General features: G+C 38.9%; 1 long non-coding RNA gene across 1 annotated transcript; it reads left to right on the top strand.

Moving 5' to 3' along the window:
* Positions 1-2,284: 2,284 nt before the first annotated feature.
* LOC149050563 (uncharacterized) lies at positions 2,285-16,522 on the top strand. The gene is made up of 3 exons (XR_016184241.1): positions 2,285-2,370; positions 15,328-15,411; positions 15,884-16,522. It is a non-coding gene; the product is annotated as an uncharacterized LOC149050563 (long non-coding RNA).
* The last annotated feature ends 617 nt before the right edge of the window (positions 16,523-17,139 follow it).

The following is a 17,139-nucleotide window of genomic DNA, read 5'->3' as shown; positions in this document are numbered from 1 at the left end:
CGTTGTGGTAATAAATATATCTTCGCACAATCGACAGACAGGGTAGAAGCGCCCTGAACACGATTTCGTGCGGGGTACTGTACGTTGACGGGGAGAGAAGAGAGCAGGGGAACAACTTCGCACTCTATGAGAATCAGGCTATTTAAGAGTTAAAATATTACAAGCAACTAAATCTATGAAGAGAAGGGAACATAAATAAAAAGTTACTACAAAGACTAAATTGCGATCAAAAGAAAAGTTTGCACTACAATAAAACCGTATGATAGAAATGCCCGTTTAATTAACAACTGCGGCTATTTACGTATACTGTTGCGTTGCGACATTGTGATTGACTTTTGGACTGATCATGCGTGTTTTTACTGTCTTCTCAAAACTGTTGTTACATTGTGTGAGATAAATGAGGTAGAAGGTTAAACTTTTACCTTACTGTTTATTGTGTTTAATTTGCCCGTTCAGTGATAGATAGGAGATGCATAAATCTTTTCATGCAGCACCAGTATCAAACACATTATTGCAAATGTATAAAACATGCGCGTGGCCTAGATCCATTGAGAGCCAGTGAAATCTTTTGAGTAAAACCATGGCTACTTAAACTGAAAAAAGGGAGGCAGAAGGGTATCGTACAGAAGCTTTCGGACTGAAAATCATATGAGATGGAACTACATTAAGACGCTTTACGAAGAAACAGAGTCCACTTGAGGAGTCAGCTCTTAAGGGATTTGGCATCTAGGATGATCAACGTGATCATCAAGATTCTCTCAAGAAAAGTCTCGATCGTCTGTCGATCGACTGTTGCCCATCCTCTATCATTGTTAAATTGATCGGTGGAAACCTTTAATACTAAGGATTTAAAATTCAGCTGCTGTAACTGACGAAGCCTTTCACTCGATGCATCGGAAAGGATCTCAGAGAAGCTTTTAGTTGTTCACTCGAAAGGTAGACGATGGATTTCAGAGGCTTGCCGCTGTTTAATGCGATGACTGAAGATCGCCATGATGAGCTAGCCGCGATGGACCACTTTATTTTTGTTTCCTTATCATCAGTTAACTCGCTTCCTTGAATTTTGCTACAGAACGTTTTTGGAAGAAAACGTGGATATCGAGAAAAACCATCTGTTCCTCATTATAAAAAGCAAATCTAAAACAAACAAACAAAAAAATGAAAAATGAATTTCCCATTTTCAATTTCCCTTTTCATTTTTCCGTTCCACATTTCCCATTCTCCATTTCTTCTTTTAGTAACATCCTTCTTTCAACCAGCGCGTGTTACATCTGAACTTTACTATCATAAAGGATAAGCCAACAAATATTTTTTTTAGTCTATAACTACCCGAGTTTTATCTAGTCACACATAGTCAGACCGCAATGGACTATCCAGACTATCTACGCAGACCGATTGTATAATATGAGTTTGTCTCAAGACAAGTAAAAAAAACTGGAACATCTCCTATGAGAGAAAAATCAAACTACATAATCATTTACTACGTTACCGTTACAACCAATACTTCTTAGGAGACACTTTAAATCGATGAACCAGAACTAAGCTATATTCAATTGAGATATATTGTTGTACAGCCCTAGATTTTAAAAGAAACGATCATTACTACACACCAAAATGTCTAATAAGTTGTTCATTATCTAACTGCTTTTTCTGCCGAGTTTCTCTGCTAATTTTTTATAAGGCGGGAAAAGCAAAGCGGAAAGAGAAGCGTAGCGCGTGCCGCCGTCCGGTTAAACAGGTTGTTTACAGTGTACAAAATAACCAACTGTACAATATCGTAGGATAATTGTGATTCACTTGTGCTCCATTCGCGCCATAATTGTACTCTACTTTGTGCAGTTGAATATAATTTTGAAATAAACGGTTGTGTTCTACAGCTTAAAATGTTTGAATGAAAGTCAACTCGGAGGTTAAAGAGAGCACGCGTAGTTGATTTAATATTCTTTTTAACACTTCCCTAAATTTAAAATATCATTTCAACTCCACTCAATTAGGCGAAAATCGTCTTTCTCATGATTGAGAAATTGTTTCTTTTAGTAAGATTAGCAGGTGTTACCACCTCCACAAAATACTAAGTAAATAATATTATTCAGCAACAGGATAGGTTTACATAAGTAAACTGCTCAGTGCGGTTAAAGCCAACTTAAATTTAATTTGGAGAGTCACTGAAGAAATATGAAATAACCCCTATCACATCAAGATGAAGTCAAACACTTTTATTCATTAAGCAGGAAATAATCCTCTGTGTAATAGCTTACACTTTGTTGTTGTAATTGTTGATTACAGAGACTTGTCCAACAACCAATTAAAGAATCTATCTTCAGGAGTTTTTACCGGCATCAGCGTCTCCCAAGATGCTTCTCTGAACCTGTAAGTTAGACTGTTAAACTTTGATTTTATAATTGTTTTAAGGGACCAAAAGTAGATCAAGGTCTACACCTTACCCAGGTAAGTGTCGGGATGAAAGAAGAGAAAGAAAGAGTGCATGGATGCTGAACTGACTCCTCCCCAACCCATGAGGTGTTGCTTACAGGAAGGACAGCAATATAGCCGGACATATGTGATGAAAACCATCAAGCGACGTAGATATAAGTCTGCAACATTAGAATCCATCAATTCTTTCTATCATAAAAAAAAACTATTGTTTTTTTTTATCGTGTATCCGGATATGGCGAGGACCTCATGAATATTTACCAGTCATTGGGCGCGATTGTCCGGTTAAAAGGAAGTTTCGAAAGAAATAATGTCATCTTCTGAGACAAACGTTTTGTAACCGTGGGCGTAAGTCATCAAACGGAATCAAGTACATAGTCACGTGTTATTTGAGCGAATAAAGTTCGGCTCTTTATAGTTAATTGGTCAGCTTTGTGATATCTATCGTTTGATTTCCAGATTTATAACAGTTCATCAGTCTCTTTTGGTTGATTTTGATCCGTCTGTCATAATTCAGGGTCTTTTGATTTGTAGAAACAGCAACTCAGACTACTTCGCTTAGATCTTGAAAGTTCACATCAGCTTGGTATCATACTCTTGATTCTACTGTTACCTTTGGCAAAATTGAAAATTTTTTCAGATATTTTTTTGACCTTAATTTAACTTGATCATGAAGAATGCGGCTCACCACGTGACCCTAACTTTTGTTCCCCAATGATTGCCACAACATACACACGCACTATAATTTGTGGAAAGTGCAGCGTCACTGACGGAAACAATATGACTTCCTGAACGCCTTTAGTTGGACACCATGACTGGATGCTCAAGATAAATAGCCATTTAGGTAGTAAGATTGTCGCTCTCGATGATGGAATGGAGAACAAATTTAGTGGGAGGTCGTAATTAAACCTAAAAAGAAACAATAATGATCCAAAGGTAGTCGATGCATCAGTGAAAACTTTTTAATTTAAAAAAACTTAAACTCATAAGTATTAGACCGTTCAAAGTAATTTTTTTAAAGGGTTCACTAGAACTCGAGAGTCTTTCATTAGGCACCGTTTTCATCTAGTGCTTTGTGCGTAACGTTCAAACGGAAACATGTCTCAGCTTTCTATTGCTTTGTTTTCCATAAAATAACTGAGTTAGCTTTAATTTGTTATGTGCTCGACTTTACTCTTCGCCTCAGCTTTTATAACCTCTGTAGGTGACCAGTGTGATTTCTTTTTTTTTGTCACGCGTTCTTTTTTAGTATCAATTCAATCGGACTAAAACCTTGATCAATGAACTTCTTTGTGTGGTTTACCTTCTTTGACGTAATGTTATCTGGTCATATCTCTTAGCGGAATAGTTCAAGATTTGTCCAAAAAAACTGAGTACAAAAGTTTGATAGCGTAGAAAGTTCCGGTTAGAATTTAAGCGTCCCGTCGTCAGAGGTTTCGCTGTTCACGATGTTGAACGACAATATGCCTACGTGGGGTTCAAGAGGTAAAAAGGAGACATCGCGGAGAACTGGAAATAAAGTGCTAAGTGTTATTTTAAAGTCATATCACCTTTGATATGGAAAATCTATCATGAAAAAATTGCGCTCGCTCTATGTTAAAAAAACCATTTGACACCCTAGCCTACGTGCCGTACCCTCCCTCCAAGGCGAAACAGAAGCGAGGCAACGTCTACGGAAACCTGACACGGACTAATCGTGTTCCGTGTCGCCACTCTAATTTACGCAAAATAATGTCATTTGATAATATTTGTTTGTGAAGTGGCACGTGTTAGCAAGAAGGTTATCGAGATAAACAACAAAACTGAAGTGAATTCAATTTCCATTTTTCGGGTAAATTTGCAATTCAGCGGCCGATTTCAAATATATACTTTGCTTTTAGGATATAGGAAAAGATTATGAGTGATTTTTTTGTATAGAGTAAGAAGAGGACGATGTTCGATTAGCACCGCGCTTACGACAGTCTGCGCGGTTTCTGCTTGCATTTGTAAACAATGTCACGGTCGATGAAGAAAGTTGGATCATTTGATGCAGATTTCTTTACGAGATAATTATGCTTCAAGCGTGAAGAAAGAGCGACTCTTTTCTCAGTCGAAAGAATCGCTGCAAGAAACAACTAGCTTTAATTTATGTGACTAAACGTCCGGCAGCCGAACGGTAAGCCGTATATTCTAGGCGGCTGTTTGTGTCGGGGTCTTATCTTGTTGTAAACGGCCTCTGGTAGATATCCGCTTCGCTTCAAGGTAAGCAGCTTTTCGAACAACTTGCGGGTCTGACGGATCTTTGTCGAGGAGCTGGTGCGGTCCGTTCTCAATATGCGTAGACTAGTTCGGTAGGTGTCGGTATACGCTAGCGCGCCCTTTGTCCGCTGGGAGAACCATGATGGACTCGTCTTCTCTCAGGCTTTTAAGTGCATCTCGCATCTCCTTCGTGATGTTAGGCTCTGGTTGTTCCACCTGTTGAAGGATACCGTTAACAGCTCCTCTGACAGTTGGCCTCCCTTGGCCTACTGTGTCAGTCTGATCCTTTCCCTTAGGAATCTCATGGATGCGAGTTCAGCGACTCTGCGTGCGCCTTTGGTGGGAACTGGCACATAATAACAACATTCTAAGGCCACCAACTCGATCTAACGGCAATATGACGCAAGATCATCCCTCTATCGACTTGAACTTTTGCTTACTCAATGCACAATCCTTGAATAACAAAGCCGGCGAGTTTACCGATCTTGTTTCTGAATAAAAACCAGATGTGGTTGCTCTAACAGAAACATGGTTTTATCCGATGGAGTCAGCCTCGTGAACACTCTGCACGCCTGTTGGCTACAAACTTCTAGACTATCCACGAACTAGTCGAACAGGGGAAGGGACTGGAGTACTGCTCAGGGACAACCTAACTGTGAAAAAAGGAGCTACCGCTGAACTGCGATCATTTGAGTACTCTGAGTGGGATATTAAGTCTGAAACCGACCAGATCCACCTTATTATCGTCTACAGAACACCTGACGCACATCCCGGCCGTCATCACAATTGTCTTCTTCCAAGAGTTCTCAGCATTTCTCGAATCTGCAGTTCTTTGCTCAAGCCATCTGTTAATTACTGGGGACTTTAACATACACATGGACGAGGAAGCTGACACTGATGCAGTTAGACCGCGCGAAATACTCGTCTAAAGTAGCATGTTACCGCTCCCACTCACATCAGCGGGCACACCCTTGATCTTATTATTACAAGATTGTCTGACCAGCTTGATATTTGCAGCCCATGGACCGTTTATCTATTTTCTGACTACATGCCAGTCTATTCCAAACTCCAAGTGTGCAAACCTACCCTTTAAAGATCGGATATAACTTTCAGGAAAATTAGGTCTATCAATAAGAAGCTCCCACGGAACGAGATTTCTTATACCGATCTCTGTAAAAACCTGCTTTCATACAACTTCGATAGTCTGGTCAATGCCTATAACAACACATTCAAATCAGTCCTTGACCACTATGCACCAGCTATCACTAAGACCGTAGTTAAAAGACCAACTGTTCCTTGGTTCAATGATGGAGTAAAGTCTGCAAAAAAGGAAAAGAGGCGCGCGGAGAGGAAATGCAAACAAGGCAAGGCAAGGAACAAGGCTCCATAGTGATCTGTTAGATTTTAAGGCCAAGAAAAACCTGGCTACCTATGTTATTAAAAGAGCACGATCTGACTACTACACCAACTTTATAAGGGAAACTGCAGCGACTCGCGCAAGCTCTTCTGGTCTGCAAAAACGCTCTCTGACCAGGAGGTGGACCTGAATTTTACGGGTTACCACGACGACACAAAATTAGCTAACGATATCGGCAAGTTTTTCGTACAGAAAATTGAGCGCATTCGAACCAAGTTCGACACAGCTGCTACTACAGACTCTAGTCCATTGTTTGAGCCACCACATTCAAACTCAGCTCAGCTAGTCTCCTTCAAAATCCTGAGTCAGAGGGACGTTAAGAGTTTAATTGGGAAATCGAGCAAGAAGACCTGTCACCTTGACCCTATGCCTACTCCCCTGGTAATTGAGTGTCTTGACGCCCCCCTACCAGTGATCTTTAGGATGATTAACCTTTCTCTCCAATGCGGAACCTTCCCCGATGACTGGAAGCTTGCTGATGTTAAACCGAGATTGAAGAAGACTGGCGCCCAGGCATTGTTTTCCAATCTGCGACCCATAAGCAATCTATCATTTGCTTCAAAACTTACCGAGCGAGCTGTGTTTGCCCAAACACATGATTAGCTCATTACAAACAAGCTCTACCCTAAAGCACAATCTGCGTACTGTGAATTCCACAGTACAGAGACTGCTCTGCTACGAGTGAAAAATGACATCTTACTTAACATGAACCAACAACTTGTCACTTTGCTCATACTTCTCTACCTCAGTGCGGCTTTTGATACTGTGGACCACACAATTCTGCTCAATCGCCATTACGGGGCATGTGTACTACTGGTTTGAGTCCTATCTTCACAACAGATCCCAGTCCGTCTCCATCAATCGTGGAACATCGAATAAATTCCATACAAAATGCGATGTACCTCAGGGTTCCTGTCTCGGCCCTCTACTGTTCGTCCTATACTCAAGCAAACTGTTTAAGATCATCGAACGTCACCTACCAGATGTGCACACCTACGCCGACGAAACGCAATTGTATATATCCTTCAATGCCGATTCTAGAGCTGAGCAGTCGGCCGCTTTATCGGCTATGCAAAACTGCACTGCGGACATTAGAAATTGGATGCTTCAAGACAGACTAAGGCTATACGACGATAAAACGGAATTCATTATCATCGGAAAAAGACAACAACTCGCCAAAGTCAACATAGACTCCATGCAGGTAGGTGAAAGTAGCATCACCCCAGCCAGCAGAGTCAAGAACCTTGGCTGCTGGTTCGATGGACAACTTAAGATGGATACTCAAATAAATAGCATCTATAAAACCGCACTTTTTCACTTATACAACATCAGAAGGATAAGAAAATTTCTTAACTTTGAATGTACAAAGATTCTAGTAAATACTTTTGTAACTAGCCGTTTGGACTTCTGTAACAGCCTGCTATATGGGTTGTCTATATAACAACCAAATAAACTAAATAAACTACAGAGAGTCCAAAATGCGGTCGCTCTTAGGCCAACTCTAACCAGTCAGAATTGACGAAAGAATCGGTAAAAGGGGTTAACCAATAAAAAGTCATCATACATTTTCTTGCAAAAGAGTGACGTCAGGGAACACCCGCACTCTACTACTCGTAATTCCTACAACCCGGCAATGAGACCAGTGATGGGAAGTAAGAGTCTCGAAGAAAGATTTAAAAATCGTGCTTGGCTTTAATTCAGGAAAGGAGATAAACTTGTTAACTGTCTATAAAGAACTTTTTTTGATTTTGCCAACTGTCATGCGTCCTGTGGATAAGCCATTTGTCTGGGTGACTCTCACTGTGGCGTAGTGTCAATAATAATAAGTAGCCGCACCGGTAAACATCGGGTAAAAATTGCGTCAAGATCAGAATTCTATTGTATCATTCTCTCACTCTCTAATCTCGACAACTTATGTGGCTTCGCCTCCCATAGGAGGCAGTAGCGGATCAGAAGCGCATTCGCTACGAGACCACCAGGAGGCAACAGCTGATAAACCGCTCAGGAACGGTTTAATGCAAGCGCTTTAACAGCGGTGATGAAGGCCTGAAGACAACCGCTTGGAAACAATTTGATAAACAGTCTAAGGTAACCGCTTGAAGACATCACGAGAGCTTTTGAATACAACCGCTATAACACCTCTGGTGAATGCTCGACGTTAGTTGCCACAAAACCGCTCATAATGCCGTGAAAACAGTCTATACAATGAATATGGAAGCGATCCTCGAAGTAATGAACAACTCTTAAGCAGTTTAGTGAAAGTAAGGCCTGAAAAAAAAAAATCAGGCCTGCACGGGAGTTTAACCCGTGACCTCTGCGATATCGGTGCAGCGCTCTGCCAACTGAGCTGACAAGTCAACTTGGAGCTGGTTATTATGTTGGTTCCAAAAAAAACCGTGAAGTGATAAATAAATTACAGTAAATATATGAAAATTATATTTGTGAACTGCGGATAAAAAAATGAATTTGGAAGCGATCCTCGCAGTTGTTACGGGAAAATTTACTGATTTTCCCGTGTGTTATTCGGAACATATTTATTCGTAAACTTTCACATTTAACCATTTCAAGTCCTTTCATTTTAATAAATCAAAAAAATCTATAAAAACCACAGTAGCTTTTGAATAGATTTTTGTTGTGACTCGCTCTCATCATATACACCTGCTTGTCAGCACTTTTGTTATTTATTACATGGTTTTTTTAGGTAAATATAAGTGTTAATGGTCTTCCTGGAAAAATTGGTTTTCATGGTAGTTAGCAGCTGAGTTTATACTCGTAACTTTAAATTCTTTTCATACGATAGTTTCCACACCAACCTTGCATAGATAAGCACAAACTTTTAATTGCTTTTCCGTTTTTATTTCCTAAGCTGTTCTGCTGTAATCAAGATAGGTATTATTTTCTATACTAGAGCTGTGAATTCGCACCTAAGTTTCCTACTGTAATGGTCTAGAGTTTATTGCATTCGTCTTCTTAATTTCGAAATTCTTTCCGTCGTAGAAACAGATGGAATATTTAAGTAGTTTTCGTTTAACTTCATAGAGACCTTTTTCCGCTCTTTTGTGTCTTTATTCAAATATTGCGATTTGTGTAACAGTAGCACCTCACACCAGTTAGTTCTTAAGCAAGTACCTTGTACAGTTTTGATGATTACAAACTTGAGTACGATAGAGGTCATGTCGCTTGTTGGCCTGACCTTAGAATAAAACTACTGTGGACCCAAAATGCTGTCTCTTCCTTGACGTCCGTTCAAGCTCAATCGAAGCAGATCTCCGTTTGCCAGGAAATCGTGACGAGTTTCCGTTCTCGCTAGCCGAGTGGTCTCTACCGAGCTATTTTCCCCCGTTTGTACGTTTTTTCCGAAAATTCCAGTGTAGCGAGCGAAAACCTTTCGTCACACAGTAATAAACGCTACTTTGGCAGAGGTGAAAATAGGGCCTGAATAAAATTCAGGCCTGTACAGGATTTGAACCTTATTTTAACTACTGCTGAATTTTGTCGGGCCTTATTTTCAACTACTACTTAAATAGTGTACATTACTACGAGGATCGCTTCCATATTCATTTCGTTATCCGCTGTGTACATATGTAATTTTCATATACTTACAGTCATTTAGTCTCTACAATACTACTGAGGACCACATACAGACAACCAGCGCTGAAAACGCCCAGTACAACCGCTAGTCTTGAATGGATGTCACTCAATAGAAAATTAGTGCTCGTGACTCAAATGAAAATTCAGTTAATATTTCTGAAGTTAATAGTTCTGAAAGAATTTGGTTAACTATGGAGCCAAACACCCAATAGCTCGAGCCACAGCTTTCTAACCGTCTATAACTGCTCAATAAGATCACATAAAGCCTCATGTTTCACAAAGTTTGTATAACAGCTAAAGGTAACGAAATAGTTTTTCCGCCGTATCGTTATTCTTTACTCAGTAGAAAAAATTTAGCCTAAGGGTTCCTTAAAGTAACTGTTGAAATAATGTGTGTCTAGAGGGGTTGAAAAGATTCATCTTTTAAGATGATTTAAAATATTTCGTTAAGTTTATCAATAAGCAAGTTCAATTCAATTTAATAAATGAAGCTGAATAAACAATGAATCGACCATGATCACGAGCGACGTTAATCCTCATGAGACATTTCAAATCGGTAAACAGCTTCAGCTGTTTGAATGTTGGACCATACAGGGGTCAGAGGATAGCACATAAAGTTTATTTTAACAATTTGTTCATTACTTCTTCAAATTCTGGATTAGATTTTCATTCCAGCCAAGTAATTTAAATATTATGCGTCTCATGGTTTGAAATCATTACCTCTACTCGGATGTGCAGATAGTATCAACTTGACAAAATGCTCAATAAACAATGCTACTCGAAGAATGGAATATTAGTAAGGCCAGGTTAATTTTTTTTAGCGAGATATATCCGATAACGTTAAAAATAGTTGCACATTATTTAAATGGTACACAGAGTTTTTTTAATTACATACTTTGTCATACGCTATGCAGATATTCCTTTCAATCTGGATTATAATTCATATACATAACTACGGACTGACTCAACATTATTCTTTAACACGAGGTTCTTTTAGAGGAAGAGCCATCGTGACTTATTTTCGGTCGCTTCGAACACTTGCTTTTTTTGCAAAATACGTGAATCAATCAGGACGTTGTATCAAGGTTTCTTTCAAACTAATAGAAAGTTTTTTGCAAAATGCCGCGTACTAACGTTTTCAATCGACAGAAAATGTCCTTAGTGGAACTTTTTATCGAAATTTTAAAATCGAAAAACTGTCCGAATCAGCTGTTGTGATATATTAATTTTAAAACGAAGCGCGAAGCCATCTTTTTACAGTGTTAGCCACTGTTACATCGACAGCTCAACTCTAGTTCGTTCATCAGCATGTTTGAATATTTCCCCATTTCCCAAATTTTCAAATGCGCATCACAGTTTAAGAGTTAAAATATTACAATCAACTAAAGCTATGAAGAGAAGGGAATATGAATGAAAGGTTACCACAAAGACTACATCATAATTAAGAGAAATAAACTACAATAAAACGCCCTGATTAAAAATGTCCATAAAAAATGCGATTTCGATTGTATTTGCACTCTCTTAATTCAGAGGAACTGCATTCAAGAATTTTATCAAAACAGGTTCACTTAGGCTAGCTTCAGACTGAAAACAGCTATGACTAAGAACGGGTCTGTCCTTGAAAATTCTGAGATTATAATTTGGTAACAAGGAGCTAAAAATTTCTAATTTAATGAATCATTAATTAGTAATTAGAAGTATTTTAAACTCCATTCTGTTTCTTATCGGTAGTCAATGTAGTTAAAAACTAAGCGACGTTATATGACCACATTTTTGTTCTCTAAAGAACAGTCTATCCCAAGCCGTTCTTTATGCGCTGCAGTTTAGGTATAAAAAAAAATGCTGATACATAATATCTTGAAAGCTGTTGCAATAGCTCATTCGGGTTGTAATGAACGCACCAATGAGGACCTCTGTTGACTGTTGATTGTTGTGAGAAATGAAAAGCTAGATATATTTGTGACGTGTGTTGGCATAGACAGCCTGGAATCACATCAGACGCAGAGATTTTACTGCTAGCGATGGGCACAGGTTTGATGTTCGAGTCAACAACACGAGCACTGGCAGGTATCCAATTTTCCCCTTTTACAGTGTCCTAATAATGAGGTATTCGGTCTTGTTGTTGTTCAGTTTAGGATAATCGTTCAAAACCCATGAATGGATGTCCCTTACGCAGTGTTACTTGTGATACTTTTTATCGTAAGAAATGCGTTCATATCAAATGATCGCAGCTTTCTAAACGTGTTTAATGAAACACGGTCAACTTTAAGGGTGGTCGAGTTGCTTTCAGTTTGAATAGCAGTGTCAGATTAACCGAAAACAGGATGTCAGGCATACGTTAACCGCTGATAAAGTTTTCTAAGTTCCGCGTAATTATCAGATCCAGTACATTGCCCAGTTCGTGTGTTGATTCCGACACACGTCACGTTATTAATATCGACTCCAATAAATCAAAAAAATGACAGGCTGCTGTGTCATTGTGATCATCAACGCGGGTATCGAAATCATCAGTTAAGAAAAGAGGATCGTGAGAAAAAATAATAGGTTCCAAGAAGTCTGAAAACTCCTCAATAAAACTGACAATAATCAGAGGATTGGTTCTTTGAGTACGGTCCTCGATATATTATGAAAAATCTGAGGCGCGAATTTCGAAGATTTGATGGAGACGAGAGAGTCGGAACATTCAAAAGACGTTCTTGAACGAATTAGAGTTTGCGAAAAAAGCAGCCTAATAATTTTAAATCTCGTTTTCTTTTTTAATGTCAAATGATCTCATCTTCCAGTTCAAATGTCTGAGTGGTGTTGCCGATCTCAATGTTCATGATTTTGTTTCCTTTTTCATCTCACGGGCGGTGCCTCGCACAGGTCTTTGTGTCCCGTTCGCACCAGTCCTATTGTGTCCCTGACTTTTTTTGGTCTGCTTTTTTCTCTCAATGAATTTTTTTGCTGTATCTTGTATTTTCGATTTTTATGGTATATTGTATTGTTGTACTAGTATTATATGAGTCATACCCAATAAAACTGTTACAAAAATAAACAGAAGAAGCGTACCCCCACTTTCACGAGCACTCTTTGGACGACTAAATAGCTTGAGGCCAGGAGAAGCTATCGCATTGCAAATTAAAGGGTCGTTATCCGATAACAAGGTTTCAGTTTTTACAAATAAGTCAGCATTACATTGATAGACGTAATCAGCAAATAATGCCGATTTGTTTGCAGTAGAGCGAGCATTCAACGCACTCACAGTCCGATGAGTATAGCCGTTGTTGTCTGATAGAGATCGGATACACACTTTATCGGCGCAAGATTGGAATGGTTGTGTTGATTCCGTCGTCTATGTTTCAAAGTACAACTATTTGTTGTTAAAGTCGTGACAAGTGGACCAGCAACTAGTGCCGCCACTACTTGCCGAGCGAAGGCGAGGAGGTTAAAGTGAAGTATGGTGTGTAAGATCTCCAACGAGTAAAGTCACTATGCCTTCTTGTGGAAGATGAAATTTCAAGATGGTGGGTCGAGCTAAACGCTGACTGATAGCTTGCATGATGCATATCTACTCTATCCGAGATCTCCGTGCCTTCATCAATGTTTAGAACACGACATATACAGGAAGCGGAATCGTTCGGATAAAAAAAGGAAGTGATTTAAAGAACAGCGCTGTGCGAACAGAAAACGGAGGCAGCTTGAGCCGGTGATACAACGACTATAACACGCGACTGCGCAAATTGATCTGTCTCTATATGTTGCATACACACATGCTCCTTTGCGACTGTGATGAGTAGCCTTTTCTCGATGCTCTGGTGCAGCCGTCTTCAAAGTTATATATTAAAAAAAGAAAAAAAATTGATTTCGCAGTCTTCGGTGAACGTTCACACATGCTTCTTTCTCACCGGGATTACTAGCCTTTTCTCGACCCTCTGGAACAGCTTTCTCCAAAGTAAAAAGAAATTGATTTTGCAGTCTTCGGTGAGAGTTCACACATGCTTCTTTGTCACCGGGATTACGAGCCTTCTCTCGACCCTCTGGAACAGCTTTCTCCAAAGTAAAAAAAAATTGATTTTGGAGTCTTAATCTGTGCTTCGGCGGGCATTTTCCTTTCCAGCCTCACACCGCTCTTCAGTCAAACTCAAAAGTTTTAGAAATAACTTTCACATTCTCTATACAAGAATCAAGAATTATCCAGCCGATCATACCTCAGGGAGATGCCGAGGAAATGACGAGGAACTAATCAAATCTAATTGTCTCGGAAGGCCTGCATTCCCACAAGGGAAAAAATTATATTTTTAAGGAGGAGACATTTTCGATAATCAGATATGAGAACCTCAAATTAAGGTTATCGTGCGCACGACCACAGTCAAGAAGAGGTTTAGCTCGATCGACGGTGTGTTAAGGTTCCCCAACTGGGGATAGGCAATCAGATCGATAACTTATATTTAAGGAACGTTCATGAAGAACAAGTTGAAAATAGTTACCACCTCAATAGCAGAACTACGAGAAGCTGAAAAGCTTATCTTAAAAGAGTAACAACAGACAACAGTCATGAATTAAGTCTAAGCCGTAAGGAATTATTGGAATACTAAAATCAAAAGTAATAAGGTTGGATTCGATGATCAAGGATCAATGATCGATCGATGATCAAGGAACGGTGAGAATTAGTGGGTGGCTTGAAAATTCCGCCTTACCATTCAGCGGTAGACATCCGATAGTCCTATCGTGGCGTTTTCAAATAACTTCTCATTAAAAAAAAAACCAAGGAAAAGCAATGAGCATGAACGAAAATTTACGTTGTTGTAATAAATACATTTTCGCACAATTGAGTCATCCAATCACATATAGTAGAAGAGCCCTGAACACGATTTCGTGCGGGGTACTGTTGACGGGGAGAGAAGAGAGCGGGGCAAACAACTTCGCACCCAGTGAGAATCAGGCTATGGGTGTTTGAACGGGGGGCGCGAATATCTTTATTTTCGCTCTACGGCAGGAGTATTTAGAATCACGCGTCCACTTGTGAAGCATGCAGAGAAGACAGCCGAAGAATGAGAGGCCTTTTGCCAATGGTTGCAAATCTGCTAAAAACCAGCTGCTATCAGCAAAGATGTTGTTTTGCTTAGAGCTGATTTATGACACTCTCGCGTGACACTTCCGCACACTGTTGCGTTACGACATTGTGATTGACCTTTAAACCGATCACGCATGTTTTTATTGTCTTCTCAAACTATTGCTACGTTTTGTTAAATAAACCAAGTCGAAGGCTTTATTTTTTCTTAACCGTTTTTTCTTGTATAATAATAACTACAAAAAAGACGCTTTACAAACAAACAGAGTCCAAGTGAGGAGTCAGCTCCTAAAACATTCATCAACGTGATCATCAAGATTCAATGTTCTGAGCATGTGTCTCAGGATGAGTGGGTGTCGCCCATCCACTATCGTTGTAAAAGTTTATCGGTCCAAAACTTAGCAAAACTTCACAGTGTTTGCTCATTAATTTAATGCAAAGTAAACTCAACAATGTAATTATACGCATTCACTGATTTGAATTTAAGAAGGTAATAGGCACTTTCAAGATATAGAAACATTATTTGTATCTAAAAAGCACCAATTTCACTACATCTCTAAGAATACGATTTGTTGTATTGACATGTTGATTATAGGGACCTGTCCAACAACAAGATACAGGATCTTCCACCAGAAATATTTGCTGGCATTCACGCTTCTGATGATGCAAAAATAACGCTGTGAGTAACAGTCTTCTTCTGTAAATCAAACTACTTAAAATCAAAAGGAAAAATGAAAAACCAATAAATATAACAGAAGTTATGCGAGGAGTCATATGATCATATAAAGTGGAACTACAGAAAGACGCTTTACAAACAAACAAAGTTCAAGTGAAGAGTCAGCTCCTAAAACGTTCATGAACGTGATCATCAAGATTCAAAGTTCTGAGCATGTCTCAGGATTTGAGTGAGTGTCGCCCATCCACTGTCGTTGTAAAAGTCTATCGATCAAAAATTTTGCAGAACTTCTCAGTGTTTGCTTATTGATTAAATACAAAGTAAACTCAGCTATGTAATTACGCAATCACTGATTTGAATTTAAGAAGGTAATAGGCACTTTCAAGATATAGAAACATTATGTGTATCTAAAAAAGAACCAATTTCCACTACATCTCTAAGAATACGAATTGTTGTGTTGACTTTTTGATTGTAGGGACCTGTCCAACAACAAGTTACAGGATCTTCCACCAAGAGTATTTGCTGGCATTAACGCTTCTGACTTTGTAATAATAACGCTGTGAGTAAGAGTCCTCTTCTGTAAATCAAACTACTTAAAATCAAAAGGAAAAATGAAAAACCAATAAACAGAACAGAAGTGATGCGGGGAACCAACATCCACTAAGAGTCGTCTCTGTATACGTGACCCTTACTGCCTGTAGGATCCCATTACTTTTCTTGTTTCACAAAGGTTATGTTAGGGATAACGGTAACGAAATTGTTTTCCATCGCATTGTACATATTATCTTTTTTTTCAAAATCAGAAGAAATCCACATTATTATGCGCATTTATCTAAGAGTTCATAACAGTAACTGTTGAGATGTGTGACCAGAAAGATTAAACAAAGAAAGAAGTCATGAATGTGCTCTGTTCTATTGTAAATTAAAGCACGCAGGAAGTGGCTAGAGCACGAAAGAAGTGTGGGGGGAAACAAGAGACGTAGTCGAGTGTTTCTGCCTACTTCTAGAGTGATGCGCAAATTATGTAACATCTTCAAATTTAAGAGTTAAAGTAGTACAAGCAACTAAAGCTATGAAGAGAAGGGAACATAAATAAAAAAAGTTACTACAAAGACTACATTGCGACTAAAAGAAGAATTCGCACTACAATAAAACCGTATGATAGAAATGCCCGTTTAATTAACAATTGTGGCTATAGTTATAATTGCGATGCGACATTGTGATTGACTTTTGGATCGATCATGTGTGTTTTCACTGTCTTCTCAAAACTATTGTTATATAGTGTCAAATAAATGAGGTAGAAGGTTAAACTTTTACCTTACTGTCTATTGAGTTTAATTTGCCCATTCGGTAATAGATGGGAGATGCATAAATCTATTCATGCAGCACCAGTATCAAGCACATTATTAAAAATGAATAAAACATGCGCGAGGCCTTGATCCATAGGGAGCCAGTGAAATCTTTTGAGTAAAACCATGGCAACTTAAACTGAAAAAAAGGAAGGCAGAAGGGTATTGTACAGAAGCTTTCAGACTGAAAGTCACGTGAAATGTTTCAGTCGACAAAACACCGAGTTTCATCTAGGTTTTGAAATGAAGCTCAGCAAACAAAAATTATATTATTTTTACCAGATAATTAGATAGCGAGGGACTCTTAAGACTGTCTACACAGACTTATTGCACGATATGAATTTGTCACAAGACCAGTTAAAAAAAACTGAAACATCCTCTA

Source organism: Pocillopora damicornis, chromosome 2 (genome assembly GCF_964200805.1).
Source record: "Pocillopora damicornis chromosome 2, jaPocDami1.2, whole genome shotgun sequence".
Taxonomy (NCBI): Eukaryota; Metazoa; Cnidaria; class Anthozoa; order Scleractinia; family Pocilloporidae; genus Pocillopora; species Pocillopora damicornis.
This window is presented reverse-complemented; position numbering and strand designations above follow the sequence as displayed.